The sequence below is a fragment of the Cupressus sempervirens genome, chromosome 1 (genome assembly GCF_028749045.1).
Source record: "Cupressus sempervirens isolate cs-2001-9-10 chromosome 1, ASM2874904v1, whole genome shotgun sequence".
NCBI classification, from domain to species: domain Eukaryota; kingdom Viridiplantae; phylum Streptophyta; class Pinopsida; order Cupressales; family Cupressaceae; genus Cupressus; species Cupressus sempervirens.
The window spans coordinates 811,974,695-811,993,445 of NC_143118.1; the positions used below are offsets into that span (position 1 = coordinate 811,974,695).

Genomic DNA, 18,751 nt, shown 5'->3' on the forward strand with positions numbered 1-18,751 from the left:
ATATAGAACACATAGTTAAAAGAGAGAAGCCAGTTAGTTTTGAAGAAGAAAGCTTTCATTAGAGACATTTAGTCCCATATTCACTATGTTGGACATTCCAAAAATGTTTATATACTAAAGCACACATAAATTCAAGTGTCTTTAAGACACAAGGCTTTTAAAGCTTGAGATAGTTGGTGTGGAGCCCACTGGTGTGGAAATTGGATAAATTTTGACCAACATGGCAAATGAGAAAGTCACCAAAAAAGTTAAAAAATCTGACATAGTGGCCTACCAAAAAATAAGAACTAAGGTACATTACGGTTATCTCTTCCCCTTCAATTCATTTAACTTGTTGAGTTTATCATAAGTTATTTTACCTATGAAGGGTAGTCTACCTGTTTACATGATATTCATTTCAAGATTTTGAGTGGTTTGTAGCATGGTGACTGTCCTATAAATCTCCATAGTTTTCTTTACAATATTGTCAAAAGGCAAGCTACCTATGTGCAACAAGGTAAAACCTAGTTAGTGTCCCACCATTCTTTAATAAGAGCCATAGTTCAAAGGGAACTAACTAGGCAACATCTAGGGACATGGGATGATTTTATAAAACTCAAAATAGTGGGACCCCAAAGGGGTGGGCCTAAGGGGTAGGGAATGGGGACAAGAGAGAAAATTGTCATAGGAGTCAGAAAGGTAGTATATAAAATAGTTCATGAAGCTTTAGCTTCTGTTTCCACACCCAAGACTATGAAAAAGAGAACTCCACCTTCAAAAGCTTCAACCTCTAAAAGGAGAAAGCCACACGCAAATACCATAGGGAAAGGTTTGGATGAAGCACCTCCAGTGCCATAGGAAACTATACCTAACCTTAATAAAGGAAAATCTATTGATAATAATGGTAAACAAACAATCTCCACCCCACGACGAGTTACCAAACTATCTAAAGTAAGCCTGAATACTGAATCTTCCATTCCAACTGTTGATTTAGAATCTCTAAAGCATACACCTACACAATTTCCAGAGCATGTAATCCATACCCCTGAACATGGAAATGTTCCTGAGAAAGCTTCTCCAAAGCCAAATAGCCCTAATATCAACTTTGTTAATATTGATAGTGACTTAGACTCTTCAGAGAAAATGATGTCTAGCTTTGAACAGTAGGCACAAGAAATTGAAAATTTTCCACCAGAAAAATACCCATCATTTGCACAGGAAATAGTTCAAGAAATTGTTGAGACATTTTAAATCAATATGGCTATGGTGCCCTATACTACAACCCTTGTGCCTTTAGAAAAAGTTAGCAATCCTATTGTTCATCACCCCCTAAAAATGATAGCCCTATTGTTCATCATCCCCCTAAAAATGACAGCCCTATTGCTCATCACCACTCTAAAAATAATAGCCCTGTTGTTCATCGCCACACATCACTGTACATTTCTACTCCATTAACAATTAGTTTTAGTTTTACCAATAGTTTCAATGGAAAAAGGCAAACTGGGACTTGGAGAGGAAACAATTGCTCAAAACTATAAAGGAACAAGCACAACAAATTGAAGAAAAAGATAGTAAGATCATGGTCCTGCAGCAACATGTCACAAACGTGACAAAGCTTATTCTAGATCTTATGAACTATAGGTCACCATCTCTAGTTTATACACTATTTTTAAAGGAGCGAATGATTAATTTTTAATTGTCTTGAATTTTCTGGGGGTTAAATCCTTCTTTGCACATCCCCCATATTTTTATGCAGCATTCAAATCAGTCCCAATGGCTCTACAGAATCTCCTCTATGAACTATATGTCCATAACCTTGTTGTTCCAGATGATAGGGATTGGAATTCACTATTATATGTGGGGATGTATAGTTCAAAGCAATTATGTCATGGATGCAGAATGAGATCAATCAAGACAATCAGGCTACCCCTTATAGGGAAAAAGAAATGTTGGAACTACTGTACATTCGGCTTGAGGTATAAAATACTCACAAGGTGTTCTTTGATTGGCTCTCTATTAATAATAATAAAAGTAGTGTTGCTAAAATTTACCCTATTCGAGAACAGGCATTTCTAGATTGGGAACAACATTGTTCCAAAATTGCTCGTGATGCCATAAGGGCTTCTACTCAAAGATGGGTCTAATTGCCAGAGGATTTAAAAACAAGGGAATTACACTCTCCACAAAACTTGGAGATGGCTATTAGTAGGATGCCCAAGTATATGATGCTAGGTAGAGGTCAAAAGAGTTATTGGGTTCCTCTTCATTTCCAACCACCAATACTCTTGCATCCTATGCTCGGAAAGCATGATTCTTTTGCTGATTATAATATGGCCATTGAAGATCATAAATGGGAAAGACTAAAATAGAATCATGGATACTTTAACTATAGAGCTAATGAATCAGGTGAAAAGATTGCCAATGATCTTAGGTTGTAGACAAGGATCAAAAATTTATAAATACTGAAGGGACCAGCATCAAGTTGGCTGGGGGGAAAATGGCGACATGAAGAAATAAATGTCTTTTTGACCCATTTTGTGAACATTTGTTTATTACATGTTGAACTTTGACATCCTTTAAGTCTAGTATTTTGTAATTTTTGATGTATAAGATATGAACATATGGCATAGGAATGATAATCAGAATTATATCTAAAAAGGGTTCATTTTGTTGGTAAAAATCTTTCTTCATGAATGTTTGGCATGGGTAGATCTTCGTGTAGCCGAAGAGATTGCAAAAACTATTAGTTGAATATTAATGCAATTTCTTTATAAATTAATAAATGCTTGTAGGAAGTTTTGTGTACATTGAATGATGACTGCAAGTATCCAAGCCAAGTCAAAATCAGTCAAAATAGCTCAAGTGAAGGACAAGCACTATGGAATCACAAATATTAAAGGAGGTGAGTCATGGCACTATTGCAGCTAGGAACTTAGTAGTGAAACTAGAAGGGGCATATTCCAACAGAATAAGAGGGACCTGATGAAGTGGCTGAGCAGGAAAGCAAACATCCAGGTGATCAGTTAAACATACAATGAATTATTACATGATACCTAGATTCCTGGAAGCAATTAAAGTCAGATAGAAGAGAAGATCTAGCATCCGCTATGCTCTATATTTATGGGAATTTAAGAAGATAATTGATATTTTTATGTTGCATGCTTGCATGAATCTTGAGCTATAATGAACTATCCTTCATGAAGAAGTCATGATTGTAGGAATATGTTATTCCCTTCCTTTTAAATAAGACCTTGTCTATATCTATAAGGCCAAGTAGTAAGTAGATTGATAGAGTTATCAAACATTCTATTTCAAGAAAATGTAATACTGTCTATTTGAATGAATACATGAGTTTCTTGATTTTCTACACTTCCATCTAAGTTATTCTTTTCTTCATTCTTTCATGGGGGCCCATGTAGAAGGTGAACTTTACTTTAGCAATTAGGAGTTGGACTCAGTTTTCTAAGTTAAGTTTAGAAATATTGTTCCTATGACCACTAGAAATAGAACTAGTCACTATTCCTACAGTAGTAGGTGCATAGATGTATGGTTAAGTAATTAGAAGTTTCCTTGCAAGCATTTGGTAGTTTTCTTACTTTCTGATAAAATAGATTTCCTTAATGGTTATTTTTTTCAAGGTAGTAGTGACTTTTAGTAAAGGCCGGAGCATATACTTTGCAGACATCATCTCAAGTTCATGCTCTCAGATTGATATTTAATGAAGATAAACATAGTACTTTGGTAGTAAAGGATGTCCAACCCTTCAACTAAAAAGTTGTTATATTGGCTTGACATTCCCTTATTTTTTGTTGTTCAATTTAGAAACTATAGGTCTAGCTTGGGACCATGATAGTCCAAACATTTTTTCCATAAACCCAATGAGTTGTGGAAACTACTATCAAATGCTAACAATTGTCATTGATAATATTGGCAAGTAAGATTCACATTCACATCTATATCAAGAGTTGTAAAAGGTCTTCGTATACACCCTAACCTTCAATTTGAAAGATATGCATGCATACAACAAAGCCTATAAATTTTTCAATAGAAACAAGAGGAAGAACACTTAACAAAGTTATTGAATGCAACTCCTTTAACAACACAATTTAGTTTCAAGTGATCTATTTAAATTAACTAGATTTTTAAAACAATACTTATGTTTAATCAACTTCTATTCTCTTTATGTTGTTCATTTAAGAGTCAACATATTCGAAACATTTCCACCATGATTCTTTGTATTGAAATGTTCTTTTTAGCCTCATGTATCATCCCCTTAACTACCTTTCTACAAGTCATTGCTCTTGACATAAATAACTTTCCCTGCCAAACTCTTTAGTAGCATTCATTCTAAAACTTGACCAATGTTTAACAATGGAGATTCAAAAAATAGATCCACTTTTATAAAAAAAATTATTATCATCTCTACAAACACGTTGATCTTTCACATCATTATACATTGTTCACATTTGTCCAACTCATGCTATAAGACTATCTTATTAATGATAAACCAAAATGCTTCTTCCACAAAAAAAACTAAATATTTCTTTCTTACATTTATAGCTTCTTTCCATTCTTATACCTTCTTTATAAGGAAAATTTCAATAAAACTATTTTCACATAAACCATAATAGATCTGAAATAAATATGTGATTAAAATTCACATGCAAGAGAATAGACAACATACCCAAAAAAATGTGGCACAAGATATGCCCTAGGAAACCCTATTTGAGGGAAGAAATCCAGATGCCAAAAACATCCATCACTATGTATTACTCAACAAAAACACAATTGGAATACAACCATGGAAGCCTTGAAAGCCATAGCGAGAACCAAGCAATCCATGTGAACAAGCATGAATCCACACACCTCATGCCATACTTCCAACCATCACAAATGATCCCTTGGCTCTTCTAACAAGCATTGTCCCACTTGACTTTCATTTTTTTCCTTTTTCCCTTCTCATGTCTACAACTATGCTTGTGGCTAATTATATAGTAGCAAGTCCCACAAAAAAAAAGGTGGTATTACATAAATTGTGTGCTACCAAACCCATTGACCCTGCATATAATATTGGATATATAATTATTTTTCCCAATATTAAATAATTACATCAAATATTATCACAATGTTACAATACAACTCAACAAGTATATCCCATGGGAATCTTTACATGTTGCACATCCATTTAGGTGCTCCTAGGTGCAATATTACACAATAAAATAAAATATAACAATATTATGCAATATGTGCAACACCCATTATCTCAACAATCCCCCACTTGTTGTATACATTACATAGGGTCAATTTGTAGCCACGTAAATGAGCAAAAAAGTAATCCCTCCTAACACATCCAACATCATGGATCAAAGTACACCATGTGCTCCATTCTGGTACCCACAACAAAATCAAACTATCTAACATCTCAAACATGAATGATCCCACCTCCTTTCATGCCACTACCATTGAACATACATAGAAGCCATCTAAAGAGAAAGCCACCCAACCTATCACTTAAGAATCATATAATCTCATATCAACTGAAGTGCCAATCATAAACACCTGATCCAAAAGGTAATCACATGTATCTGTAGCTATCAAAATCCAAAGTTGAAATAGCACCTAAAACAAGTGTCAAACCATCCAACTATCCATACCTCCAAAGGTATACCAAGTGAATCTCACATCATCAACATATCCAATTTGTAACTTACAAGCACAAGCCTCAAGAGAAATGTATGCTACATATATACCAAGAAGATCCCACTATAAAATATAATATCAAATCTATAACGAATCCACTTAGAAAATATCCAAGAAGGGAATCCATGTAGTATGAAGCACATCCACAATACATAAACTAATAACCTACAAGAGAAACTCTCATAACAAGTCTCCGATACTCTACCAAGTTCTCCACAACCAATAAAGGAAAGAGATAAAGGAATAACCATGCCATCTCTCACATGACATACATGAACACAAACTAGTGATCACAATCTCTTACCAATCTGAAATCCACTATAAGTGAAACTAAACATCTAGGAAAATAACCAAAACCAAAGAGAAACCATGCATATCATAGAATTTATCATTTCCTTCTACACACATCTCTAGATGTAAATTATGTAAGTAAGATCTCCTTAGTAAAACCCCAACCAAGAAGTCACAACAAAACTCAAACCATGCCATATAAATAATCATGGATGTAAGCCTCTCACAAGAAGATCTAACTCATAAACCATTCCTAAACCGAGGAATAACCATTTCAAAACTAACTCATGTACCATAGCTCAAGTAGTAAACTGCCAAGTAGACCAAGAGTGGGTAATGAGAATATTCATTAAATATATCCAAGTCTCCAATCAAGAATCATCTAAGAACAATATCCTCTAGATTCCATAGTAGGTGAATACCCCTTGGACTTCTTGTTAAAACCATCAACTATCCTAACAAATACTTCTCTAATCTAAGAGAAATCAACATCACTACTATCTCTAATTATCCATGAGAACATGTAACCAATCAATCCATGAGAAATTGTAACCAATCAATCCATGCCAACTCTAAATTCAACATAGGAATATCATGAAGTATCCAAAAAATGATCAATGTACTCAATGCCAAGAAACTAAAACAAGGTTAATGTCAAAGTTCCAACCATGGCCTCAAGAACAAAAACATGACAAAATGATTTAAGCCATCTCAACCAAAGAGATAGCATGCTCCATATGAACATACTATAACATGTCAAAACTCTAAAAATGTATCAAGAGTATACCATGACATAATAATGAAACCATCCTAATACCAAGGATAACATAGAAAATGAAACCATAAACCACACCCCTACCAAGGACCCCATGAGTCCTGAAGATGTAACCACCTCCACAAACCATTAAGAAAACCATCTCCACATGACATAAAAAACCATCTCCACAGATCATGAAGATAACAAGTGCACCACGCAAATGTTAAAGACACTTCTATAGAAATAGAATTTAAGACAATCCTTCAACATTTGCAAACACTCAATAAATATATCAATGTCAATAACTCTCTTTTAATCATGATACCAAGTCACTCCTGGTATCATAAAATCTATCTCCTACATGAAGATCCTCTAGGTATATACACATATCCGAAGTGTCGATACCAAGTGAAACCAAGATCTCCAACCCAAGAAGATATAAACCAAACTAGGAACTAATATTGCACTACCACCTCGTCACTATACAAAGCTACCACTTAATTGTGTATACAAGCTATCCATGACATCATGATGAAAAAAATCATCCTCTAACCATGAGAATCAACCAAGGAATCAAACCATCAAAGAACTCAAAGTGCATATCATAAGTTCATTAAAAGAAACCAAATAACCATGAATCTCAACCAAGTAGATATACCACCATAACCAAAATATGAATAAAAACCAATGAACATCAATATTGTACCTAAATATCCAATCATGTCATGCCAAAAAACCATGATGCCATGAACTAAGCAACTAACTCTCAATGTGTCCAACCTATCAGCATAAAATTGTCAACCACAATTCTCCACCATGACTCTGTCTTCCAACAGCAGCTCACCCCCTCTACATAACTATACAACAATAAATCATGTGACTAAGGGAATAAATAATGAAAATATAAACCACAAATATGAATATGCATCAATAATTAAAGATCAGTGGGCAAAGACAACCCATGTCCAAGCCATAAATGCAACTTGTAAGTATAGACCACTTACAATACTGCACAACTTGTAGACCCAACAAGTCAACATACATATCCAAATAAAATATTGATAGCCATATCATCATGAGACCAATCTTAAAATATACGCTGAGTATACAATTACATCAAATCTCCAATATCTAAAACATACAATGTCATATACTCACACTGTTACCATAGTCAATATATATCATAAACTATTCAGATAAATATATCATTAAATAAATCATGTCAAACCTACACCAAATCTGAACTAATGTGTAGAGCTCTCTAAGAACTTTTTGTTGACTACTCAAAGTCCAAAATCTAACTCTGTATACTCAAGTTATGTCCTAACTTGTGCTCAAAATAAACAACCTCTAATTTTTGGGCTACTAAAACCCAAAAAAAATCAAAATCATAGAATCAGACATGCACCAAGTTTTAGTGCTCTAAATTAGCTTTCCAATGACTATAAGAAGTCCAAAATCTGACATTTTGAGTGAAAGTTATGGTCATTTTACGAAAATAGTCTTCTACCATTTTCACTAGAATTCTTTTTTGTGACAAAAATTCCAATGGGATTAAATTTGATAGCCATCATGGGCTAGAACTAAAAACCTTTTTCATTTTCTATTGACATTGCCAAATTAGGGCATATTATATATCAAAATTTATGGAAAGGCCAACCTGGAACCAATGGCGATGTTTGTCTTTGCATAGGACGTCATTTTTGCAAGCTCCCCTAAAACCCTCATTTAAATGAAACATCCAAAAGACTCTTTTGACCAACAATTTTACATGTTCAAAATCTATCAACATCCCATCATAAAAGAAAATCCAAAACCCTAAGATCTATAATAAATAACCTATGAAGCCATATATCTTACCATCTTCTTTTATCCTCTCATGCATTCTCATGGATTTAATCTAGTGCCACAATAATAAAACCATAGCTTTGATACCACTTACAAGGAAACTTGCAATAAAAACATAAATATTTCCACATAACCCATAATAAATCTAAAATAAATGTGCAATTAAAATCCACATACAAAAGAATAGACAACATATGCACAAGAATGTGACACAAGATATACTTTGGGAAACCCTCATTCAAGGAAAGAAAAAAAAAACCAACCTCCAAAAACATCCATCACCATGTACTATTCACCAAAAACACCATTGCAATACAACTATGGAAGCTTTCAAAGCCATAGCCACAAACAAGCAATCCATGTGAATAAGCATGAATCCACACATCCCATGCCATACTTCTAACCTTCATAAATACTTCCTTGGCTGACCTATCAACCCTTGTCCTGTCAGAGTGCCCAAAAACTCCTATTTTCATATAAAAATTGTCCAATTTAGACACAATTGGAATTTGAGGCTAAAAAATATTGCTCCTAGATTGTGCACATTTCCTAAGGCAATGATTTTCTAATTTTTGACATATTTCCTAAGGTGGTGATTTTCTAAATTTTGCATGCAAATCAAGATTTTGGGTTTCAAAAATGAGATTTTTGGCACATTTCTCAAGGTAGTAATTTTCTAAATTTTGGTGCATAAATCAAGATTTTTTGGCATGTTTCCCAAGGTGACAATTTTTTGATTTTTATATAGAAATCAAGTTTTTTTGTAAGCAAATCAAGTTTTTTGGGTACGCAAATTGAAATAGTTTTGATACAGAACTAGTACACTTCCCAAGGCAATTTATGGTGCTAGTGGACTCACTTTTAAGGTATTTTGGCATAGATCTTGAGGTAGTATTTTCTAAAACTTTTTAAACAAATTTTGACCTATATGTGTTTTTTGGCCATAACTTGGTCATCCGGATTCTGTTTTTCAATCTAAAAGAAGCATCAGAAAGATGGTTTTGAGCCCATCATTATGGTGTAGTTTATTTGGATTCTTGATGTTGTTTCATCATTTTTTTTGGATGTCAAAGTCATAAGTTCTATTTTGCACTCCGAGAGACATATTTTGAGACATTCTATTTTCCAATTTTTTCTCCAAGCACATCACATTAAGTTTTTCATTTTTTTGCATTATGATGGATATCTTGGTTTTTTCAGGTCTAGGGATTTATTTTTTTGTTTCAAATGATTTTTCATGGATTACACTATCTATTGTATCTTTCTTATGTCTCTTTTGATCTTTGTTGACATCAATTTATAGTATTTTTGCAAACACAATGAGATAAAGTGTCACTCTATTATATTCTGAGATCTTGCACATATTTGTATTTTTTTGTACTCACACTACATTATAAAGTGCCTTGGAGGGTTTCATGTTGGCCATATTTTCCATCTTCCTTTGTCAAGTGAGTGTTCCTTCCATGACATTTAGTCTCATGATGTGTCGATGACACATGCCATTACAGGTGTGTGTACTTCTTTTGCACTCTCAATGTTCATATCCTACCTCTCAGTATTATAGGGGGGTTATGTTGGTTTTATTACTTTCTTGGTTCAATGGAGAGAGCTATGTATTCAATATTTGATCCTATGTGCTAAGCAATTGTAGTGGCTAGATACCTATGCATTTTGGTGAGATGGATCATTTACCATATAAACATTCTTTCATTCCCATTTTTGGATGCCATGAAGATACCTTTCATCTTCAATTGATCAGATTTTCAAACTTAGTTTTCTTTATCTATTCATATTATACATAGTGGAGGTTCCTCAGATCATTAGTTTGGCAATGTATGCAGCTTCATGCTTTAGTGGTGTTCTTCATGATCATCATTTTTTTCTTATCTTCTATAATATTATTTCCATCTCTTTTTGGAGTAGGGTTTTTCCCATGTGGTTTTCTCTATTTCTCCTCTTTTCAAAAATTTGGTTGTGCTTAGGTACCTCATCAAGCCTTGTTGTTGGGACACAAATTTACTTTCAGTAGTAGTTTCTAGGTTTTTAGCTACTCCCTAAATTTATCTTAAGGGGGTGGGGGGGTGTTGAAGTAATAAGATATTGTCTTATTAATTAAATCATTTTGGTTTAATTATTAAATCGCTTATTATCTCTATTTTACTTAAGCTAAACTTTAGGTATATAATAATTAATTCTTTTATTAATTATTATCATGCAACCTAGGTTAGTTACCTATTAGGGTTTTGATCTCTTTTTATAAGGATTGATCTCTTTGTAATTTAATTCATTCACTTTTGACTATAGCAATCTCTTGTTTTCTCATCAAGAATGTCTCATCTATGGATTTGGCAATTTTAGTCTCCATAGCTTTTGCTCCTCTCTTTCTATGACATGTGTTTGCATGCAGGTGATTCTTGGGAGCTATGGGGTTGATCTTTTATCAACTTCAACACTTTCCATTCCTCTTCCCCTTATCAATTGCACCCAAGATGTGATTGCTAATTATGTCAAAGGAGTTTCCTTATATGAGATGAATGACCTAAACTAAGTGGATCAATGATGCAGAAGTCTCAAAAAGACATGGACAACCATTGTCTACATCTCGATTGTTCAATTTTGATTTTTTTCATTGGTCAATTTGTTTGAATGTGTTGTATAGAAAAATTAATTTAAAAAAACATCTAATTTTTAATAATTTCACTATTAAATATATAAATTGCAAAAGTAACACTAAAATTTATTTGTATGAAATATATTCTCCAAGAAGAAAACTCCTCCTCTCATTTAGTACAATTGGATATGTTTAGTGCTTTAAAGCACAATAAGATGGATTCCAACATTAGACCAACCAAAAAACAACTTATTTCAACTTAATGTATTTTTTGTCTCCCATATATATGCAATATATATATATATATATATATATATATATATATATATATATATATATATATATATATATATATATATATATATATTTTCATCTTCCACTTTCATCAAAAATTTATCAAAGATTTGTATGTTTCTTCGTTCGTTGAGTTTCTTGCTCAAACATTGATTGATCTATTGAAATGAGAGATCCACAAACTTGTCATCTAAAAGGTCTTTGTATAGATGTTTCAAAGGGAGAGTTACATGATATCAACATGTAGATCTCATACAAAAGAGGAGAAATAGTATGTAGATGGTCATTTTAAATGACATTAAAAGGACAAATATAAACATCAACAAATATCATAGGTATGGTTTTCATTTAAAATCATTGATTTGTAGAAGAGGTAATGTAGAAAAGGCTCAAGTGTTGTTAGTGATTAGAGACTCCTATGTTGCCACTAAGAATAATGATCCATATAATCAATTCATAAATCATCCATGGAGAAGATCATATGGTTTGGCATGGCCTAGATATCCTACATGCAAAGTTTCTTTTGGTAAAGCATAGACAAAATTTTGGGGTAAAACTTCCTTTCACTCATAAATGGTCAAATTTAGTGTTTTAAGCAAACATTGTCTTCTTATTATGTAGTTGTGTTGTGCACAAGGGTTAGGGATTTTGTCTTCTATTCCTTATGAGTTGCCAAGAATACATGACTATAATGGGAAGTAGTGCAATATTTATAGAGGAAAGTTCCACTCAAGTTCGGGTCATTCAACATAGAGAGGATGACATGCAATAATGTCATTGTACACTAATGGAGTTCAATTGCAAATAAAATGATGAGTTTTATTGGAGCACAAGATGTTATTGCTTGGCTACACTCCCTTGCATTAGTTTCTTAAAGTTTTCCCACACTGCTTTCACCCAAATAGGGCATTTTATATGAAATTTGTGAATTTTTAAGCACTTTCAAGATTTGAAACATTTATAATTCTCTAGAACTAGCCAAATTTTGATGAATTTGAGGACCCTATTATCAATAATCTAAATCCATCATTACTATGATTGGATGCATGTAAAATTTGGCCTTAATAATGGTAAAAAGGTTCAAATTTATATAAAGTTTTTTTATCAACTTGGCTTTTCTATTTAGTGCACTGCTAATACTTATATTTGTATTTTTCGGGGGCTATACTTAGGCCAACGAATTTTCCTAATTGAAGAAAAGAATCTAATAAGACTCCCCAATATTGTTACTTGATTACTTAAGTCCATTGAAAGCATCTACTACATTCATTTTATTTTCTCCTTTATATGCCATCATTTTTTGCTATTTTGCATTGTCAAGCTTGGAGAAGGCATGATGAATGTGATATAGGTTGCAATGAAGCTATTTGATTTTTTACATTCATAATTTTTCCAAATCTATTTTTTTATGAATTTTAGCTTATGGATTTGACTGTGTTTTTCTTTCTTGCATCAACATTTATGGTCATACTCTATGATCCATCATTAGAATGAAGAATTGAAGCAAAAAAAAAGAGTAAATGGGAGACTGGAGTGAATCAAATGATGTGGGTAGTGTGAGAAGATGCGACCTCAAGCACTAAGTTAAAGACTAAAGTTGAGTCAAAGAAATATAACCACTATAGAACAAGGAAAAAACAAAAGTGAATAAAAACAACATAGATTACACCAAGACATGAAGTGAACAAGCAAATAAAAACTAAAAGATAAAAATAAAAACTAAAACACTAAAAAAATCTAGAAAAATATAAGAATGAAAACAAGGACAACTTAAATATAAGAATATAATTATCCTTAGTCTTCATTCTTATATTTTTTTGGATATTTTTTATTTTTTGGAGATTGTTCTCATATATCTACTAAGTCCCAATTTTCTAAGTTTCAAGGTTGCATGATGGATAAAACGCAATTTTATCTCATTCATTTACTAAAAGATTTTTCCACTCTATATGACATCACCAAAGTCTCCTGCACAAGTTGAATCTACAAGTTGAAGTAGGCATAAAAAGTAATACTTCAACATCGTGATTGGGAACAAAAGCAGATGAAATATTTTCCAAGGAGGAAGCTTGGATAGTTATTGAGAATGGAAGAGTCAAACTTAATTGTGGAGTTCCATTCTTTAAAACAAATTGTAATAGACTTTGTAAACTTAATTTTGGAGTTCCATTCTTTAAAACAAACTACGACAGACTTTATATAGGTTTGGAGTTGTATTTAGTAAGTGTGAAATGTCAAATTTCTCATGAGATTTAGAATATATTTTTTTAAAAAAAAATTAGTGGAATATGCTTGTGTTTGTTTTATTTAGTTGTCACTGCTTGAAAATTTCCTTCTTCCTATTGGTCAAATATTTTCAAAGATATTTGGCATCATTTCAATGCTCTTACATTCAACTTGAGTAGTTTTTTCTCAGAAGCTAACTATTGGTGTTACAAAATTTATGTCATGCTTTATCACCTCTTAACTATTTATTTGCTACTCTAGTTTATTATTATTATTAGTTAAGCTTGTGTATAGACTTGAACTCAAGATCTTGTAGATAAGAACTTATGCTCATTGATCTTTACTTTATTTATTTTTAATTATGGGTAATAGGTCAAAGCCAAGGTTAATAATAATAATTTTTTGTGATCATTTATCATTATTATTAGTTAAGCTTGTGTATAGACCCAAACTCTTATTATTTGCTGTGATTAATTATCATTAGCTGATAGGCTATTATAGGTTAGAGTTTCATCCTAAACCTGTTGGAATTCTTTAGAATGACTGAGAGGGGAGGTGAATTAGTTATCCAAGGTCTAGATGTATAAATAAAACTTTTCATAGCTTAGCGAACCCATAAAACCTTTATCATCATGCATGCATCCATAAGATCATGCAATCACTTAAAACATGTACGTTACTATCAAATCAATTTGAAAAAATGTAAACATGAAACACAAAAAATTCAACAACACACTTGACACAATGATTTATGTGGAAACTCAATTTTTAAAAAACCATCAGTAACATGCTACTCTTTTTCACTCTTCTGAAGTGATGCCCTATGAAAGGCCAACCATGTTAAAGGTTACAATACACATTGTTAAATGTGACCCTATTAAAGGATTTCAATCACCTTGTTAGGAGTGAGTCATGTTAGAGGAATTTAGACCATTCACTTAGAATTTCACCCTATTAAAAGATTTATAAATGACTATTAGGTTAACCTTAATCCAAAGGATTTACCCTAGACTAATACAATTGTTAGAGAGTAACGGTAAGGCTTGATCTTGAAACAACTTACAACTCCATTTGTAGATTATAGATCTTTGTTTTAGTCCTCCATTCTTCTTGGTTTTCACACATTTTAGCTCTGATAGCTTTTTCACCATTCAAGCATCCATATCCTTAAGCCTTCTTGCTTAACATGCCAATGCAGATTCTCAATTAAGTCACTGAATGAAGAAATACTCTTGACTCCTTATCTTCCTTAGGTTCTCACACATGACAACCCTTGCTTACGACCAACCAACCCTTTAAATAGAGAATTGAGATCTTTTTCCATTCATTTTCCATCGTCCAATTTAGGGTTAGGACTGATTAGGTAGGATTGAATGAATCTACCCCTCATTTCATATCACTTCTAGAAACTTCTCCTTTAATCCTTTTTGAATTCACCTCAAAATAATTTACCATGAATTATGTGCCACTAGTTCATCAATCTTATCTTCCATCTAGTTCACACAATCCAAGAAAATAAACTTGTTAGCTTAGATCCATTGAATTCACAATCTTTCTAATAATGTTAGCACTCGACATTAACTTACTTTTGATGCTCGACACATATTGCATTGCTCAGTATCCTCTATAAAATCACTTGCCATGAACTAAAGTCTACTATTGTTCAACATCAACTAAAATTTACTTAGCATCCACTATTTTTCTTAACATACACTAAAATACACTTTTACTCTGCTCCAACTGATTTTATGGTTTTTCTCAACACCTACTATCCATTTGGTCAAGCTTGGAAGACAAATTTTGTCTAACTTGTTCTTCTGAACTTGCTTAGTGTAATCAACCTTTGCAACCTTAGTAGATTATAAATGTACTATGATATCACTGTCTTAGTTGATTCTTGTACTCCTTTATATATCATAACTCAACCTTTCCTCTAGGTTTTATTGTTACATCTTTTGATCAAATCCTCTTTATAAATCAAATAGGTGATAGTACTTAAATCATTTAAGCAATTATCTTACTAGCAAAAAGTAGGTTTGACATCAATGACAAAACAATGATTGAAACACATTTATCATACTTGTAACAATTTGTTTTCAAAAATATCCTTCTTAACAATCTCCCTCTTTGGTATTGATAGCAAACCAAACTAACTTGGTTTAAATAGTAAGACCAAAAAAATATCAAAAAGAAAATAATTCCTTGTATTGAAATATCTCCCTCTATTAGCAACTTTCATCTTCTGAATAGGTTACAAAATTATGTTCTATTCTGATCAATAGACAATCAACAAGAAATTCATCCTTATGACTCCCTCTAAATTACTTCTTATTTCTCCCTTCCACAGTATCTCCCTCTTACTAGGTAGATAGATGATATTAGTAGATACACTTTCTTTCTCAGCAGTCAATATTTCTCCCTCATACTATGTGTTAAGATTTCTCCATCTTTGTTCAATTTCTTGTATTTCTCCCTTCAAGATTAGTTTAATCTCTTGTATTTCTCCCTCATTGACAACAATGCCATATACTTGTCATCTTAATATGAAAATATGAACTTCTTCAGTTACTCTTTAGTCACCTTGCTTGTGACTAATTTTTGGTTTCAATACTGTGATTACTTTAGGTATCTCCTAAAGTAAGATCCACTGCATCAATGTGTAACATATGTCAATCAGCTTGCTTGATGTAGGCCACTCCTTTTGTTTCTTAGATAACCTTTGATAGGGGTATCACCCATAGTTTACATCTTAGATACTCATGAGCATCCTTAGGTGATGCTTTTGTGAAGATATCAACAATTTTCTCTTTTGTGTTAACATATTCCATATTCACCTCCTTACCTTGAACTAATTCTCTCATGTAATGATACTTGATTGCAATGGGCTTAGTCTTTGTGTGCATCATAGATTCTTTGATATATTTATAGCACTTGTATTATCACAATAAAGTATCACTGGTTCAATGATCTCTTCCTTCATACCTTTGAGTAGTTGCTTGATCCATACAATGTTTATGCAATTCACAACAAGAACAACATATTCAGCTTCAATAGTAGATTGTGAAGTGCAATTTTGTTTCTTGCTAGTTTATGTAACCAACCTCTTTCCTAAGAAAAATTCTCCTCCACGGGTGCTTTTTCTATCATCAATGTTTCCTACCCAATCAGTATCAGTATAAGCTCTTAAATCAAATTTCTAATTTTTCTTGTAGTACAGACCACATTACTCTATTCCTTTTAGATATCTCATTATTCTCTTTACAACCATCAAATGATTCTCTCTAGGATTAGCAGAGAATCTAGCAACTATCCCTACAAACAATGCAATATTAGGTCTACTATGTACTACATATTGTAATTTTTTAATCATAGACCTATATAATATTTGATTCACCTCAACTGAATCATCATTCTTTGATAATTTATGTCCTATCACCATAAGTGTACTTATTGGTTTGGAATCCTCCAATCCAAAAAAATTTAGTATCTCCTCAACATACTTTGACTGAGTGATGTATATATCATATTTCATCTGATGTACTTGCAAACCCACAAAGAACTTGATCTCTCCAAACATAGACATCTCAAATTCTTGCTTCATTTCATTTGCAAAAGCCTTACATAAAGCATCTTGACCTCTAAATATGATATCATCAACAAAAATTTCAGATAACAAAATACATTTTCCTTTCTCTATCTTCATGTACAGATTTTTGTTATCATTAGTCCTTTCAAATTCAATCTTCACAAGATAATTATGAAGTCTCTCATACCATGCTCTTGGTGCTTGTTTCAAACCATATAAAGCTTTGTGTAATCTACATACCATGTTCTTATGGTTAACATCAACAAATCCTTCTAGTTGTTCTATGTAAATGTTGAGCTATCGTTTTGCACAATGCTTAATAGCAAAAATTCTTTCGAATTCCTCTCTTGAAAAGTTGATCTTTGTGGATCAACTCCAAGGTTATGGGTGATCTTGTGACCTACTAGAATCGATTTAGTTAAAGATAAATGTTTTTGTTCATGAGGAGGCCTTTGCTGGTCTGGATGATTTTGGATATGATGTAAAATCTATTCGCTGCTTGAAAAATAAAACACATAAAAGAACTTTTTTTTTTGTATTTTTTTGTTATTTCAATTAATAAAATCTAACAATGCAACTAATACGAGTTCCTAATTTAATAAGGGGTTAGTAAATAAAATAACGAAGACAAGGTAACAAGAAACTTTAAGCAAATAATATGAAAGTAAAATTCTAACAGACATAAGCTACGAAAAAACATGTCTACGAGTTAAGCCTTTGAAGAAATTGGTGGATAACCTATGAAAGTAGGAGTAGTGCTTCCTCAATTCCATTGATGCAATTGTCGATGGGATTTTCTTAACAACTGTAAGATGTTTCACTTTTTATCAAATTGCAAGGCCACAAAAAGTGTGCTCATGCAAGACAAAAAGCTATGTAAGAACAAAATGGGTGATCTCTCCTCAAACTAGATATATTAGTAGAATTCTAAAATCATAGCAAACACTAGAATTAAAAGATCTCACTACCAGAAGTTATGCAATAAAATTTTGGCTCATTCACAATTCCATGAATATACATTCACAAAAATATGACAAATTCAGGAAAGAATCACTACACTCCAAATGCGAGCACTAAAAGAATATATTATTGCAAAATAATGGTGGCCCTAATTACATATTACAATCTCGTATTTATAAGAAATCATCTCCTCAATTTGTGTTGAGAGTGAGAGATATATTCATGTAATCATATGCTTTTAATTTAATAAAACAAACTAATTATGTACAAATTGACTGTCTAACTGGTGCTTAGTAGGACTCCATCCATTTTTATATCATTAATTGGATGCATGAGCCTTTACATGTCATAAAACAAAGAAAATATGATAAAATAAGAAGAAGATAGCCTTTAGTCAATGTGGAAGTGTCTAGAGGTGTCAAAAATAGAAGCTAATCCTTCACAGGACATCTGTTAAAGTTAAACTGTGGTTAGAATGTGTTTTTGATGCATGGAAAGC

General features: G+C 32.5%; 1 pseudogene; it reads left to right on the forward strand.

Annotated features, from left to right (window-relative positions):
* The first annotated feature begins 1,862 nt into the window (after positions 1–1,862).
* Positions 1,863–18,751, forward strand: part of LOC149580351 (uncharacterized) — a 41,218-nt pseudogene continuing 24,329 nt past the window's right edge.